At 33.4% G+C, this 16,041-nt stretch overlaps 1 protein-coding gene across 1 annotated transcript in view; it reads left to right on the top strand.

Annotated features, from left to right (window-relative positions):
* The first annotated feature begins 13,808 nt into the window (after window positions 1-13,808).
* Window positions 13,809-16,041, top strand: part of LOC127837732 (sacsin-like) — a 48,324-nt gene continuing 46,091 nt past the window's right edge. The window contains exon 1 of the mRNA XM_052365044.1: window positions 13,809-13,922. The gene's annotated coding sequence lies outside the window, so the exon portion shown is untranslated. The remainder of the gene's footprint in view (window positions 13,923-16,041) is intronic.

Here is a 16,041-nt window from a genome sequence, read left to right as displayed (position 1 = left end):
AATACAAGAATGTTTCATTCTCATACAAACAACACGTTGGGGGTGTATACATCTGGACTGTTGGTATGGTTTCGTATTGTGTATATGTGATGTTAATATCGACAGCGTTTACAACCAACATAAGTGAAGTCAATATTTCAAAACTTTTTTTTATACGGTAAACTTTATTTCACCTCAAATCATTACAATAACAATTGTTAATTTACATGTCAATTTGTTAGTATATAATATAGCTCCTTTAACATTTCTTCTTGCTTGATATAAAAATCAACAGGTATTGCTATAATAGAGGTAAATAAAATCAATGCATAACATTATATAGATACTAACATGCACACACACAAGCACACACAGAAACATACAAAAATGCTATGTTATGAGAGTTTGGACAGAAAAATATATAGTTTAAACAAACAGTAATGGTATTAAACATTTAAAGCAAAACATACAAATGACACCTAGATTATTATTGATCTACAAATAGCTTTACAACTGCCCAGTTTAGTAATTCCTTTTCTTGATATTTTGTTTTAGCTTGAGTTTCCCATGCTAAGCGAAGTTTATTGTTCAGCCCTCTTATTGAAGGAAGTAAATTCTTTCTCTTGCATTCAAATATATGCTTTTTAATTTCAGGATAAGGAAATTAATATCAGTCATGTTATTGCTTGTACTCCCAAATAGCATTATTTGAAAGGAAATCTCTGTATATTTTTGCACATTATGTAATCCTGAAAATTCTAAAACATAATTTACAATTTTCTTGGTATAAATACAGTCCCAGAATATGTGTAATATGGTTTCTTCATTTTCTTTACAAAAGCAACATAAATTGTCATTAACAATATTCATTTTATATAGCAAAGATTTGGTGCCTAAAATTCTGTGTATAATTTTTGTCTGGAACCACTAAGTGTATGTGTCTCTAGATATAGTAAAAGTAAGTGTATGCACTTTTGACCATTCAATGTTATTAAAAAGTGTATTCAATTTTGAATGGCAAGTGGGTACATCTGTATCATAGCTAAAGCATTTATAAACAAGTTTATTTTGATTATGACCCAATACTATGTTATTTAAGTAAAACGATATAAATGCACATTGTATACTGGGCTTTCTTATAACTGAAAATCCTGATAATTTGAAAAATGACTTCACAGTTCTGATTAAGCCTTTATAAAATAAGAAGTTCATTTTAGCACCAATCAGATTTTCTAATTCAGATTGTTTTAAAAATTCTCCAGAAGTGCATACTATGTCCTTTACATATCTGATTCCCCTGTCATGTATATTTTTATTATATATAAAATGCATACCTATCTTGAAATTGTGGTTGTAATATAAAGGCATATCAAGAATGTCTTCACACTTACTGATATTTTGTTTATTAATATACTCAATATAGAAAGTAAGGACATCTCTCCAAAAACAATTTGTTAAACCTATCATAATTTATTCTATGTAACATTTTCCTTAATTGAACATTTTCTTCACATCAAACATAGAATACACCAGTTGGAAACATTTTCCATTGCTTGATACAATTTTCTTAACCATGTCATTTTAATTGTTTTTTCAAAAGCATATATATCAGGCATGGCCACTCCTCCATCATCATATGATTTAACAGCAATAGAATGTTTCAATTTTGCTGGCTAATCCCATACAAAATTTGAAAACAAGCTATTTATCTGTTTTAATACTTTTCTCCTGGGCTAGGAAGAGCTATAAACAGATGTGTAAAAAAGGGAAGTAAGAGTGTTTTAACAACAGTTATCTTTCCTAGGGGTGTTAAAAATCTCCTTTTCCAAAAATTTATAATATTGTGAAGCTTTTCAAGTTTACTGGAGAAGTTTATGTCTATCATTTTCTTTAAGTCAACATCAAATAATATTCCTAAAACTTAACAAAGTTAGTTGTGCCCCATACTAGTTTATATTTAGTTTTTATTGATTGTATGCTGAACTTTTTGGATACAATCCATATAAGATTTGTTTTGTCATAATTAATTTTTAATCCAGAGCAAATGGCAAAGTTATTTAACAGATCAAGGGTAGCATTTAGGGAGACATCGGTGCCATCTAGAAATAGAGATGTATCATCTGCAAACTATTTCAAAACTATTTAGGCTACTGTCCTGTGGAGTGAATTCTGCATTTAAGTTACATTGAAGGGCCAATTACCCCGATGTTCTTGGTCAACCCTTTACTGTTATCGAGCTGCTTCATGATAGTATTGTCACAATTTATAGCGTGCGGTCAACATTCGATAAAATGAAGTAGAAAATGGACTTGGTTACGGTAAGGACAAATGCCGATTGTCAAACCATATTGTTATAGATTAAAAACATTCATTATGGTATACCAAGCAAAACAACATTTCTGACTAAACACATATTAATATTTCCGTTCAATTTAGATTATTATCATTTGAAATCGGCAAAAAAACTTAAAGCGTTTATAATAAAAGTTTATATATATATAACTTTTCCGCGATGCTTTTGAAAAAACGTGTATTACTAATAACACGTCGATCATTCACTTTGTACCTAAAGCATGCGTGGCCCAGTAGTAGCGAGTTTGCCAGTAGTTGGGTTTTGATTTCAGACATCCCTGGTTCGAAGGCAATATTTCGTATTCTCCTTTTTATTGCATTTGTAATAAGTTTAGACTATTTAAAGCATTAAATATGTGTTGCTACACATTTAAATGAGATTTAAATTTGGTTCGAATCTGTGAGCAACTATATTTAATCACGAGCTCAAGACATTGTACGTCAATACGTGTCCATTCGATTCTGTCGAGGTTTATGAGGCAGAAAGCCACGCTTTATAAAGTATGTACACTGATACGCCGGAGTGAAAAAACACCATACTTTATCGTCGCAAACCAAAGGTAGAGGAACCAATCTGCATGCCTGTTATTTGTAATAACTAACAAACAAATCCTAACCTCTGCTGAAAGGGGGCACAACTGCTATTAAATAACATTCCAGAGGGTTTTTCGGCGTAGATGCCTAACGAAGTTTTCACCTTAAATGGCCTTTACCAGGAGCCAATAAAATGTTTTAAATTTCCAGTCAATAGTCACGAATTAATAACTGGAATTGTCTAATTTGCAAATTGAAAACTGTTTATCTCATTTTCAGGAAGTCTTAATTATTATACGAAAAACTGATTGACTTTCTTTGTTATGCAGTATAGCATAAAGCATATACTCATTGGTGAAATTCCCACTATTTATGTTGATGTATCGTACTACAAATAGACATATTATTTGACTACATATTATACGAGAAAAAAATGTTGGTATCGACTGTGTGCTCAGAAAAGTTTTCTGTAATATTGTCGAATTGTCATCATCGGAGCCTCAATACGTTTAACTACAAGATCGCAAACATGTATTTAGGTCTTCAAAGACACGTATTAAACGTTAATTCGGCAAAAAAATCCTAATTTGAAACAAGGCAAAATGCAACACCATATAAAGATTATAATGTTGATCGGCAAACACTGTCAAACAAGAGTACTCGTCGAGTCGCTGAATCGATTTTAATTAAACCTTGATAGACCAACCTTATGACACACAATATTTGTATCTCCAAGCTTTATGCAGAAATACTATTCTTTGTTGAGCGTAAAAATTATCAGAGTAGGGTCTCGATAGAGATTGTAAACTTCCTTCGTACTCATTTAAATGTAGGAGGATGAGCTGAGATAAACATTCACGACATAAGTCATAAAGGTTTGATTTTATTGACGATCGTTTCAACAACAGAATGGTGTAAAGGTATTTCTTGTTGAAGTTGTTTAAGTAAAGGTTTAAATAAACATGAGTTTGCGAAAGTGATACAGAAATACTTCACATACTCCTGTGAAAGGCCCGCATTCATGTATTCTACAATTGCATCACTGCAAGTCAGTTACAAGTTCATACAAATACAACATTAAACAGAGAAAACAAACACCAGGATATGCACGTATACTTGTGTTACTAAATGTGATTTAATTTTAATCTTGCTATAACCAGAGATGTGACTTAAATTGATAAATTAAAATACCAGTTTTGCCGTGTCAAGCTGTCAAGATCCAGAAAGTCCTGCATTCACATCGAATGTATCCTTCGAATTCAATCCATTGTTGACATTAGCGGAGATTTAGTTAATAAATAACTCATATATCCTAAATGACAGTTTCCAAATAGCCAAACAAACCGATGTATGCTGTAAGAAAGTTTTGACACGAGTGGGAAGATTCTCTCATGGGCGTGGCCATTGTTGTATGACCTTGAGCGGTCCGTCTAAAATGCGTATATGACTCATATCCGCGGATATGAACGAAAAGTGCGAGTATGAACGAATATAGGCAATATTTATGCGTTTTTTTTCAGTTTTGTTATGAACAAATCACTGTTGAATTAAAAATTCACAATATGTGATAAATATGTTAAGACTGCCTCGAAATAGAGCAATTTAATAAAAGCGGTGGTCTGACTGGTCGTTCATATACGCGGATATTAATTTGGAGTTACTGAAATTAAAATGCCAATGAAAAACGCTTTTAAATTCATTCGATCGTAACATTTCACATAAGCGACGTGTATTTTTGTCACAGAACGATTTTAATATAACAAAAATATAGGAAAATACATTTTAAAAGCCATTATCTGTTCATATCCGCACTTTTCAGTCAAATACGCCGATATGAGTCATATACGCATTTTAGTCGTAACCTATGTTGAGGCATGAACGACAACTCTGCTGGAGAATGTTACCAATGCTAATCAGCAAGATATGCCGATTAGAAAATCGACACTCAATCTCCACGCAGCGTTGTCGTTCCTTGCTCTCACATACAACTCTGCGTAAGGCTCAGCCTGCCATTTTGTCTACCAAATAGGTAAAACCGAACAAACGCATTCAATGTATATTTGGGTGGATATTTAAGATCGCATGCATTAAATTAAGAAATATGACTTTTAAATTTACGATAAATCGTGCAAAAACTTGTGAGTTTTAATGCAACTCTTTGGAACTATTTTATTGCCCATTTACACAGATGGAATCATTCCACGCACTTCACAAATATAAACAAGTGTACATATTTTTTATTGAGTGACGTTAGGCATTGCTTCGACGTATTTTTGTATGTTGGTTTCTTAACATAAAAAAAACATATCAATTTTGTAATAATTCATTAAGACTGATATAAGATATCATGGTATGAGATGGTTTTCTTTTTAGCAGTGAATGCAATGTAACCGTCGTGCAAGAGATTGTTTAGTATACTGTAACCTCAATGATGAACGCTTGGAATGATCATGACATGAATGAGACGCTTTCATATCAGTAGTCCGTTCTGAGCCCAACACAGAGGTGAATGTAATGTAACCTTCGTGCAATAGATTGAATCGACACTATTTCAATCGGACTGGCTCGGTCTTTTACATAGCTCGCCATTGTGAAGAATTTTTCAGTGGTATGATAATTTAGACGATGCTGAAGCAGCATCGTCAAAAAGTACGAGCGGTTACGGTGGGTTTCATGCAAAAATCCCTTAATTTAACGAGTTAATCATGGTTCGAATACCTAGCTGAATGCTTTATAATCGTACCCTTGTCAATTGCAAAATCCACGAAGGAAACAAACAATATATATTATAGTTGTATTAGTTATGGATCATAGTGCATATGTTTTTATACAATGTTGACATCATGTTTGCTATATTGTATCAAATGAAGTTTGACGTTTTCTTATTCGTGAACGCGTCCTCTTTGAACATTGGTGAACAATATCTTTAAAGGACTCACATTGGGAAGAAGGGTCATAATCAGGCTATTTTCTGAAATGCCCTTTTACTTTCTTTTTGAACGTTTCGACAGGATGATGTTTTGTCAATTTGATATTAATAACATTCGTTGTGATCTGCAAGAAAAATCTTATTTACAAGGTAATGCTGATATGTCTTAACAATTGGTTTAATTATTATTGCAAATTAGCTTAGCATTGCAATTTTAATTGTTTAGTATTGATATGCAGCTAAACATAGTTTGGTTTAAAACGTTTTCAGGTGAATATCCAATACACTACAAGTCGAGTGGGGCGTTTAATTCAGCACAACATCGTGTAACTTATAAACATACTTGAAATTGGCGATTTTCTCGCGGTTGTTTGAGTATATAATTTTAATGCATATCAATTTTGGCTCAATGATAGTCCAATACATACTGCAACGTATAACTTAATGTGTTTATAACCTGCATCTCTTTAGCAAACTGTACCAACATGTTTTGTAATACGCCATTCTCAATTTAATAGCTTCTTGTTAATATTGATTTCTACCGATGCTATCGATGCATCAATTTTCGGAGCCCTAATAAATTCTAGAAATTGCATAGTGTTATTACATACGTACCTGTTGACAAATATATAATTTCTTTGAAAAAGGCAACCTATGTAACTATAAGCGAATGAAAATCGTTTCATACTATTAACGTGAAGTTAATGCACATGTTCAGGAACCGCAATCAATCGAAATATTTTAACTACTAGTCTTAGTCAGTAAGGATAACAGGACCCTTTTTAAAATTAATATTAACCGTACAACTACATGTATGCTAATAGTCAAATCAGTCAACTACAGCGATTAAATCATTAACGTGCTGATGATGAATACATACTTTTGACAGTTACTGCATCGACTTTAAACAATACTAAACGAATTATTCGTTGGAAATATTTTAAAACCCTTACGTGGTGATTGTGAAACTATATTATCACAGCTATTGTAATGACTTACATAATTGACCAAAGGCCAAAGTATTGTTCTATTTAAGTCGAAGATATATACCTTCTTAGACACTTCATTGTCCAATAAATTAATATTTGAAACTAATTTATCGAAAGTCAATCATTTGCAATCATTAAACCAATTATAAGTAATGCAATTATACTTGTTTCAATAGTCTTTTGCTGACCGTTGATTATGCGATACACGGTCTGTTAAATACGTAAAGCACTTTGATCACAACATAACGACATGTTCATTCCACTAGAGAGACATTGCTTCTTGTCACTGGAATGTGTAGTGAAATGCTGCGGACATGAAAAACGGTACCGGATTTATTTTTAGCAAATTAATGGTGGATAAGAAGGATATGGTGACGCAATTAATTAATTATATCGATTTGTATTCATACATTATTAGCATTTATTAGTTGATTATACAACATTTCAGACGTTGCACTAAAAAGGTCATCTGTCAAACGTCGCCATCTTGTACAAATAATTGTGCAGTTAAATATTGGGACAAAGTTAAAACTGCGCTCATCCTTTGGTTGTTTTTAACATCACTGTTTGCTTGTTTAATCGAATCAATCAGAAAGGCCGAAAACGTGACTTTGGCCTCACTTAAAGGTTACGTGCATATACCTTATAATTTTTATATTATGAATGTTCATGTTTTAGCTTGCCAATTCGGGTATAATGGTCTGGGCAATGGGGTTAATTTTTTATTATACCTTTTCGAGTATACATATCTATGGAGGTAAAACATTTGTGTCATCGCAAATGTATTCTTGCAACACTGCTATTGTATGTGCGTCTGGTTGGAGCAATTAATGAAAGTAGAACTATTGCTCGTACCGGTATGTATTGTTTTCCATTTGTAACATTTCAATCAAGAGTGTTGTTGACAAAGTGTTGTTATACAACCGTAAAGGGTTGGATACTAATGTTTGCATGTTTATATTTTAAATTTTAATGTAAGTTTTTATTGGTGCTTTGATTGTTTAGCTCTTTTGATAATGTTTATTTTGGTAGAAAAACTGTAAACGTAATTCAATATCCAATGTAATGCATTGTTTTGGTGATAACAAAAACTCACAAATATTTTCTTTTTGATACCTCATTCATGCAACTTCACTAGGCTTTCGTCTAGACTCTTACAAAGCTAAATAATTATAGTTTTAGATCTCCGGTTGAGATCTTTAACTGTTCAATTCATGTGTCTGCAATTAACTGACTAGATTGCTTTCAATCATTATCGACCACTGATATAAATACGTAGAGAAAGTTGAAAACGTATTTGAAAACGCATTATATTTGATAACGATAATCGATTTCTGTAATTGCACTTGCTTACAAATTAAACGTCACCATGCATTAACAAGGGGTAACTCATTACTCAATGTATTTTTCAAAAGTCAAAGTATTGAGTATAACGCAACACGAACATAAAATACGTAAAAATTTCGATCCACAATTTAGGTATTACAAAAAAATGTCTGGATTTGTATTTTTTGAACTTGCAAAACAAATTTAAAGGCTTTTCAATTGGTTGAATGGGCACGCAACGCATCATCAGTTGGTCTATAATGAGCCACATCTACATAAAAGAGGACTTGAAAAAAGAAATAAGCAGAATCAAGCATTACAAATGAAAACCGGGTATTAAAATACATTTAAACCGGTCTTCTTGACCTCGTTCTTTTTAGTAATAAACGTGAATTCTTTTTCGTCATTCTGAAGTGTACGTCATATTCACTCTTACAAGCAATACAACAGCTGCCTAATGGTTATGATGTTAATGCGGTATATATACATGTGGAATTGTGTTATTGCGTAAGAGTAAATATTATGCGAAATATATTTTATCTAAGGGTCGCCTTTTCGGTCTCGTTTTTTAAATAAAATACAATTATTATAATATTAAACATGTGTTTTTTAAATATTGGTCCTGCCCAATAGAAAACATGTCAAATCTTGATTTTATGGGTGTATAAACTTCCTTGTGTTATTAAGGAAGTTAACAACAACAAGTTAGACGTATAATATAGAACTAAGGCAATCAAGTTGTTTGTTCCCACTAAGACCGCCAAACAAGTAGTCTACGAAGGTAGGTCATTGGACGTAGGTAGGTCATTGGACGTAGGTAGGTCATTGGACGTAGGTAGGTCATTGGACGTAGGTAGGTCATTGGACGTAGGTAGGTCATTGGACGTAGGTAGGTCATTGGACGTAGGTAGGTCATTGGACGTAGGTAGGTCATTGGACGTAGGTAGGTCATTGGACGTAGGTAGGTCATTGGACGTAGGTAGGTCATTGGACGTAGGTAGGTCATTGGACGTAGGTAGGTCATTGGACGTAGGTAGGTCATTGGACGTAGGTAGGTCATTGGACGTAGGTAGGTCATTGGACGTAGGTAGGTCATTGGACGTAGGTAGGTCATTGGACGTAGGTAGGTCATTGGACGTAGGTAGGTCATTGGACGTAGGTAGGTCATTGGACGTAGGTAGGTCATTGGACGTAGGTAGGTCATTGGACGTAGGTAGGTCATTGGACGTAGGTAGGTCATTGGACGTAGGTAGGTCATTGGACGTAGGTAGGTCATTGGACGTAGGTAGGTCATTGGACGTAGGTAGGTCATTGGACGTAGGTAGGTCATTGGACGTAGGTAGGTCATTGGACGTAGGTAGGTCATTGGACGTAGGTAGGTCATTGGACGTAGGTAGGTCATTGGACGTAGGTAGGTCATTGGACGTAGGTAGGTCATTGGACGTAGGTAGGTCATTGGACGTAGGTAGGTCATTGGACGTAGGTAGGTCATTGGACGTAGGTAGGTCATTGGACGTAGGTAGGTCATTGGACGTAGGTAGGTCATTGGACGTAGGTAGGTCATTGGACTGTCTTTGTCGTTAATCTTCTTAACAATATTTAATTACGCGCAAAAATCTTCGTAATTTCTATTTAACATTCTGTATGTTCTTCGGTTAATTTCATGTTAATTTAGCAAATATGATACAATTTAGCAACGATTTTCCCAAACTAAGTAGTCATTAAGTGATTTTAGCAAATATGATCAACTACTCAACCTGATATCCGAAAGAAAAAGTTATGGGTTAGCCGCAAACTTAGGGCTGGTAGGGTGAGTGGACAAAAATGCAACTTTTGTACGCCTTATCACATACACCATACATAACATACAAAGGCTGTGCTATAGTATAATGTAAAGCATATCAGTTTCTGCATTACTTCAAGACGAGTTACCTTAACAATTATTTTCGATCGTCTTAAATGCGCATACCGAGGTCTCACACAATTACATTTCCAAATATAAGATCAACTTTATTTTGAATTTATTAAATGGTTGTTTTAAACATAAGTCTCGTTTATACACAAGATCACCAAAATATGTATTTTTCATAAATATGAACAATTGTCCTGCAGACACTTCGAGGTCGCGGAAAGAAGTAGTAGTTACAGTTGTACGATCGATATTAATAAATTGTACATATCGATTGAGAAACTATAGAGTGGTATACTATTAATTGAATTTGCTAATAAATTGTTCATTTCGATTTAGGTTCTATAGTGTGGTAAAATATTCGTAAATTTTCCAAATTGTTAAAGAATGAGTTTGTTGCAACTATAGGAGTGTAAGCAAATGCTCGTGGTATTTATAATGCGACAGTAATCCAAGTGTTTATTGACACCGAAGAGTTAAACGAAAATGTAAATTCTTAACTTTATAGGTGAAATAAAAAAAAGGTGTTTGAAAATTCAAAAGTGTTAAAATTTCATATCTACTTTTATTAGTTATAGTGTGTATATCGTTATGTCACATATTTTCGCAATAAACTTTCGATTTCACATCGCGAAATTTTATTACCGAATATACTGAAAATATGAACTTTTTTCAAGTAATGTCATATACCAGTCGTGATATTTTAGTCAATATAAACTAATAATTGTAAAACAAATACGGTATTTTGGAACTTTCATTCTTCGTCATTCGTGGTTGACGGTCCCTTAAATGGTAGAGTAATGTATATATCGTCAAAATGAATAACATACATTTGGTTTAGAGTGAAATTTTAAACTGCGTTGTATCTTAAAGTGTTAATGTTTCGTAAGTGTAGAAACGCATATATATATACGCTACTTAAATCTGCGTGAACAATATTATTATCTTTCTTCTACGCACTGAGTTATTTAAATGCAATTTGGAGCTCACGATGTTTAAAACACATAATATTGCGAAGTACTTGCTCCAAGCATTTGAAAGTTATTGTAATTAAGCTCATATCTAAATATAGCGGTGTCATATGCATGTGTTTGTGTAAATATTGTTTCTCTATTTGAAGGCAAATATTTTCATAGCTGTTGCTCAATAACGCTAGTGTTATATTTACTCATATATTTATCATATATATCCGTACAAGAAGGTTTGTTTCGCCTCAAAAGATATTCTCCGATATCGTGTTAAACGCGTCCTCTACTAGTGAAACATAAACAATTACAAATTGTAGTGGAAGTTGTCCCTTTAATAATGTATTCACGTTTAATACTTTGGTCCCATTGTATACAATGCGCATACGGACTCTATTGAGCTGAGTTTTCTGAAATCGTTGGCACGATATGTATGTTTTAGAAAACAAGAAAGACGCTCTGATCACGCCACTGCGATATGTTCATTCTGCCGGAACACGTGCCATTGGTTACAGTCATATTGATATTAATTTATTTATAGGACCGGTGGAAAATGGTAAAATGCATGTTTTTAATTTCATGCATAAAATGTATTTGATACAATACGGGGAAGAGTATTGCTTGATCATTAAAATTATAAACGCCCGTTTAGGTTTAAATCAAAATTAAAAACCGCATTGTATACAAAAAGTAAACTTATCTTAAGTTAAGAAACATATCTGCAATTCTACCTACATCAGAGCGACAAATAATAATAGATATCTTCTAACCAGGCACTTAATTAAATATTGAGCTTACGTTATTAAAACATAATACGCAGCGTTATAGATAATTTTTGACCAATGGGGGTAAATACCCCCACTTTTCACAGCATGGGGGTAAATGGTCATATTTTGCCTTGCTTGAAGGGTAACTTGCTAAAAGTAAAACAAGAATATAGCCGGGGTACAGACACACTACTTTAATCATGTTAAACACAATAAACCATTAACTATGTGTATTCCTTCATAGTAGTAGGTTTCTTAAAGTGTTTTTTTTAACTGCCCTTGGTTTATAGGCCCGTGAGCCAAGGTAACATTTTTGCCAACTTTCAACGGGTGGGAGGCGGAAAACTACAACGGGCGAGGCATGGTATGGTATTGCGAAAGGGGGGGTTAGAGGGTCAGGGTTAGGGTTAGGGTTAGTGTTAGGGGTCGGGTTAGGGTTTGGGTTAGCCTAAACCCAACCCTAACCCTAACCCGACCCCTAACCCTAACTCTTACCCTAACCCTTTTTTGGGGTTATCACCCCTGACCATGCCTCGCCCGTTGTAGTTTTCCGCCTCCCACTTTCAACAGTTATTTTATTAGAGTTTAAGTGTGTGTCCTTTTTGATTTGAAAACAGAGGAAATTCAATCATTCAGTATTGGCAGTACAATGTTTTTACTCGATACAACTTTTGCCGTATAAAATGAATCAATTTTACTTTGAGAAGTAATTTGTTTTAGCTTCGAAGAAGCCATGCTGACCTCTTCATGTAAATAAACACATAAGCCCTTGACTGTTTGTTAAAAAATATACATACCGACTGTTCTAGATAAGCTGCGTATACTTCATAGGTACAATCACGCTAAAAAATATCGAATATTTCGTTAAATAAAGCTAACCCATAAAAAAATCAATGTTCCTTTTAGCAAAATGCAAAAATTACAACGTTAGATGTTGTCTGGTAGAATTGATTTAACGAGATACAAAATGCTCGTTTTTATTTTTTTGTGGCCACAAATAATTCCATTTATATCTCCCGTGAAATATCCGAACATTTACGGGCGAACACGAGATTGGATACGGTAAGCGTCGGAAGCATGACGTAGCTCTCATGAATAATCATTCTTTGAAATCGAAATGAATTCTGGGTAACTGGAACTTAGCGAATGCGAAAATGGCTTGTACAAATTATGCAAATGAACGCAACCCGAATGAATCCGATCCTGACTCGAAACCGAAAGTAGATTACATCGTGGAACGATATTTAGGTATTTAGATGCTTAAAACTTACCGAATGCTTGTAATATAACGTTTTTACATCAATGTTACTTGTTTTTAGGGTATTCCTATTGTAATTAACCATCGTATGGTACTACTTATTGTCGATTGTTTTTATATAGCATAATACAGTAGCCGTATGTATTGGTGAGCGTGATAGTGACTTTAAGCAAGCCAATCTAGACTTACGCAAATGATGTAAATTCTCTGCGTACAACCTTAACAAAAAATATAAACAGCTGAGTGTCTTTCGCCAAAATATGAGACTGGTTATCGTAAAAAGTAGAGCTAATTTGTGCGCTGGATTGTAGAAATAGTAAGCCAGTCGGTATGTATACTCTGTATCATCTAGACGCATGGTAAATTAAGTATTGATTTGTTTAATGGTTTATTGTGTTTAACATGATTAAAGTAGTGTGTCTGTCTCTCGGCTATATTCTTGTTTTACTTTTAGCAAATTACCCTTCAAGCAAGGCAAAATTTGACCATTTACCCCATGCTGTGAAAAGTGGGGGTATATACCCCCATGGGTCAAAAATTATCTATAACGCTGCTGAATAATACGCAATATTTAAAAATACTCGTTCCAAGCATATTTTTTAGCGCGATACTACACTTGTTATATGCACGCATATATTTCGAATAAATTTATACAGCTATAAAATAAACTAATTTTAAGTTATAGTTGCACTTGTCCCTTTAATAATTCGTTGACGTTTGAAACTTTGGTCCAACTGAATACAAAGCGATACCGCATTGAATACAGCAGAGTTTTCAAAAATCGTTGCGCCTGTTATCTGGTTTTTTAAAAATGAAGGTCACTCTTTCACGCCTGTGCGATATGTTCACCATGCTGAAACACATTGCTTGAGTGCAGTCGATGTGTTGAAATGCGAGGGAACGTTGCATGAAAGGTACTGTCTTTATGTGTGTAGATGTGTTTAAATTGTTTGGATTAAATCCATGCGCATATTTGTGTATGACGTAGTATTATATACAGTATAAATGATATTGTTTTATGGCCTAGAAACATATTATAACGAAGCTGTGTGTGTGGAAATAATAATGCTTGAGAACAGTTTATTTTTGTCTTCATTTTATCTCGTTATTTATAGCTATACATGTGAAGGCACTTTCATATTGTTCTGATGAGTTCGCCAAAGTGACTCTTACACTCACTAGTAAAGTTGCATATTATTTATTATGCACATGCGGTAAATATACATTTGTGGAACGCTGTTACTAATGCGTGTGTATGCAAATTATGCTATGCGGACTGTATGTTATGTTAGTGTTGTACTGTGTATCTGTTTATGTATATAAAATACAATCGAATACGATCTTGTTAGTTGCACTTCTTACATCAACTAATCGATATGAATATTAGATTAAGCACATACTTTCAAGTGTGTATAAACTGGCATTTGTCATTACGGAAGTTAACGGCAACAAACATACACAAAGACTGTGTTGAAGTAAACTATATCAGTTTCTGTTTACGGAAATTAATCTTCGATTTGATATATCGATTACTAGTATATTGACAAATTTGTGAGATTTTCCTTCAAGTGGCCTATTGTCGGTTTAAGCTGTTAGAATTTATAAAAATGATGTTTCTTTTCATATAACGTTTAGCGAAGTATTTATTTTTCATAAATACGTTTTGCAGGCGGTAAATAGCGAACGTAGTTTAACCGTTATGTATTTAATGTACACAAAGAACGCTGTAATCATTAAAAGCATGCGCGTTCTCGAATCTGGTATGTACTGAAGTGTAGTAAAATTGTCTTGTAAGTGCCCGATGTTTCAAACGTTAGTACAAATCAACTGGAGGCGTGTATTGTAAAGGTCTTTAAATTTCGAGTTCTCATATATATAAATAGATAAATTTGTAAGTGAATAGATGAAATATGTATTGCTTTAATACATGTCTATAATTCGAGTAAATATGCCATTCAAATGTTCATGATTTAAACTTAAAGAAACAACAACGTCGTAAACTACTGCAAATGGGCAATATAATCAAATCGTAACTTAAGATACATATTAGGTGTTTCCCAAAACGTAATCGCCTTTTGCGAAGTAAATAACGTTATATGCCCCGTTATTATTCGATTGCCAATTATTTAATTAACGGGACAAAATACATACAATTAATTGCATTGTTACTTGTATAAATTTCACAGTAATATAAAGTACGAGAAGAAACTTCAAAGGCCAAAATAAGATTCACTTCATTTATAAAATTTACACATGACAACACAAATAGCTTTAATTGGCATATATAATGCCAACATCATCGAAACAGAATGCAACATAAATCTTTCAGAGTTATGAAGTTAAGCAAACTAACCACATATATTAACATGAAAGAGAAAAATGAATCAAACATCTGAACATAAAAGATCTAAATTGAAATTAACGCTTTCACATTTAAACAGTAACATTTGGTCTAAGTCATATTTCTGCTCTAATTGTCACTCTGATTATTTGTTTTTGTTACACTTTTTTAATCGATTTTTCAATATAATAATAGACGGTGACCGCTTATGCGGTAATTACCCCTATAACCCTATGAAGTTTATTATAGGGTGTAATGGGCCATCGTATGAGATAAAGATCAATCGTACGACAACAAAAATGGGGCCGTTTATTTCCTAATTGTTTCGCACTTTTGTCAGTGTAATGCCAGAATAATTGATTAGTTTTAGTCAACATTTAAGGAACAGGTGGGGAAATGACTATATATTTATTATTTATTAAAGTCTCTTCCAATATAATACAATTTTCACAATGTTCAATGTAAATTAAAAGCACAATCATAATATTGGTCATTAATTTTATGAATTATAAGTGACATTTTGCTTTACAAAACTTTCTTTTTTACATTTTTAAAGTTAGATTACCACCCTTAACCTTATCTAAAAAAATGCCATAAGATTTCCAGTTCAAAAAACTGAAATTTGTATATTGTGGCCCTAGCGCCTAAGATAATAAATGTCTTAAAAGAGCCTTTATCAGCCATGGTCAGAC

This window comes from Dreissena polymorpha, chromosome 7 (assembly GCF_020536995.1).
Source record: "Dreissena polymorpha isolate Duluth1 chromosome 7, UMN_Dpol_1.0, whole genome shotgun sequence".
NCBI lineage: Eukaryota > Metazoa > Mollusca > Bivalvia > Myida > Dreissenidae > Dreissena > Dreissena polymorpha.
This window is presented reverse-complemented; position numbering and strand designations above follow the sequence as displayed.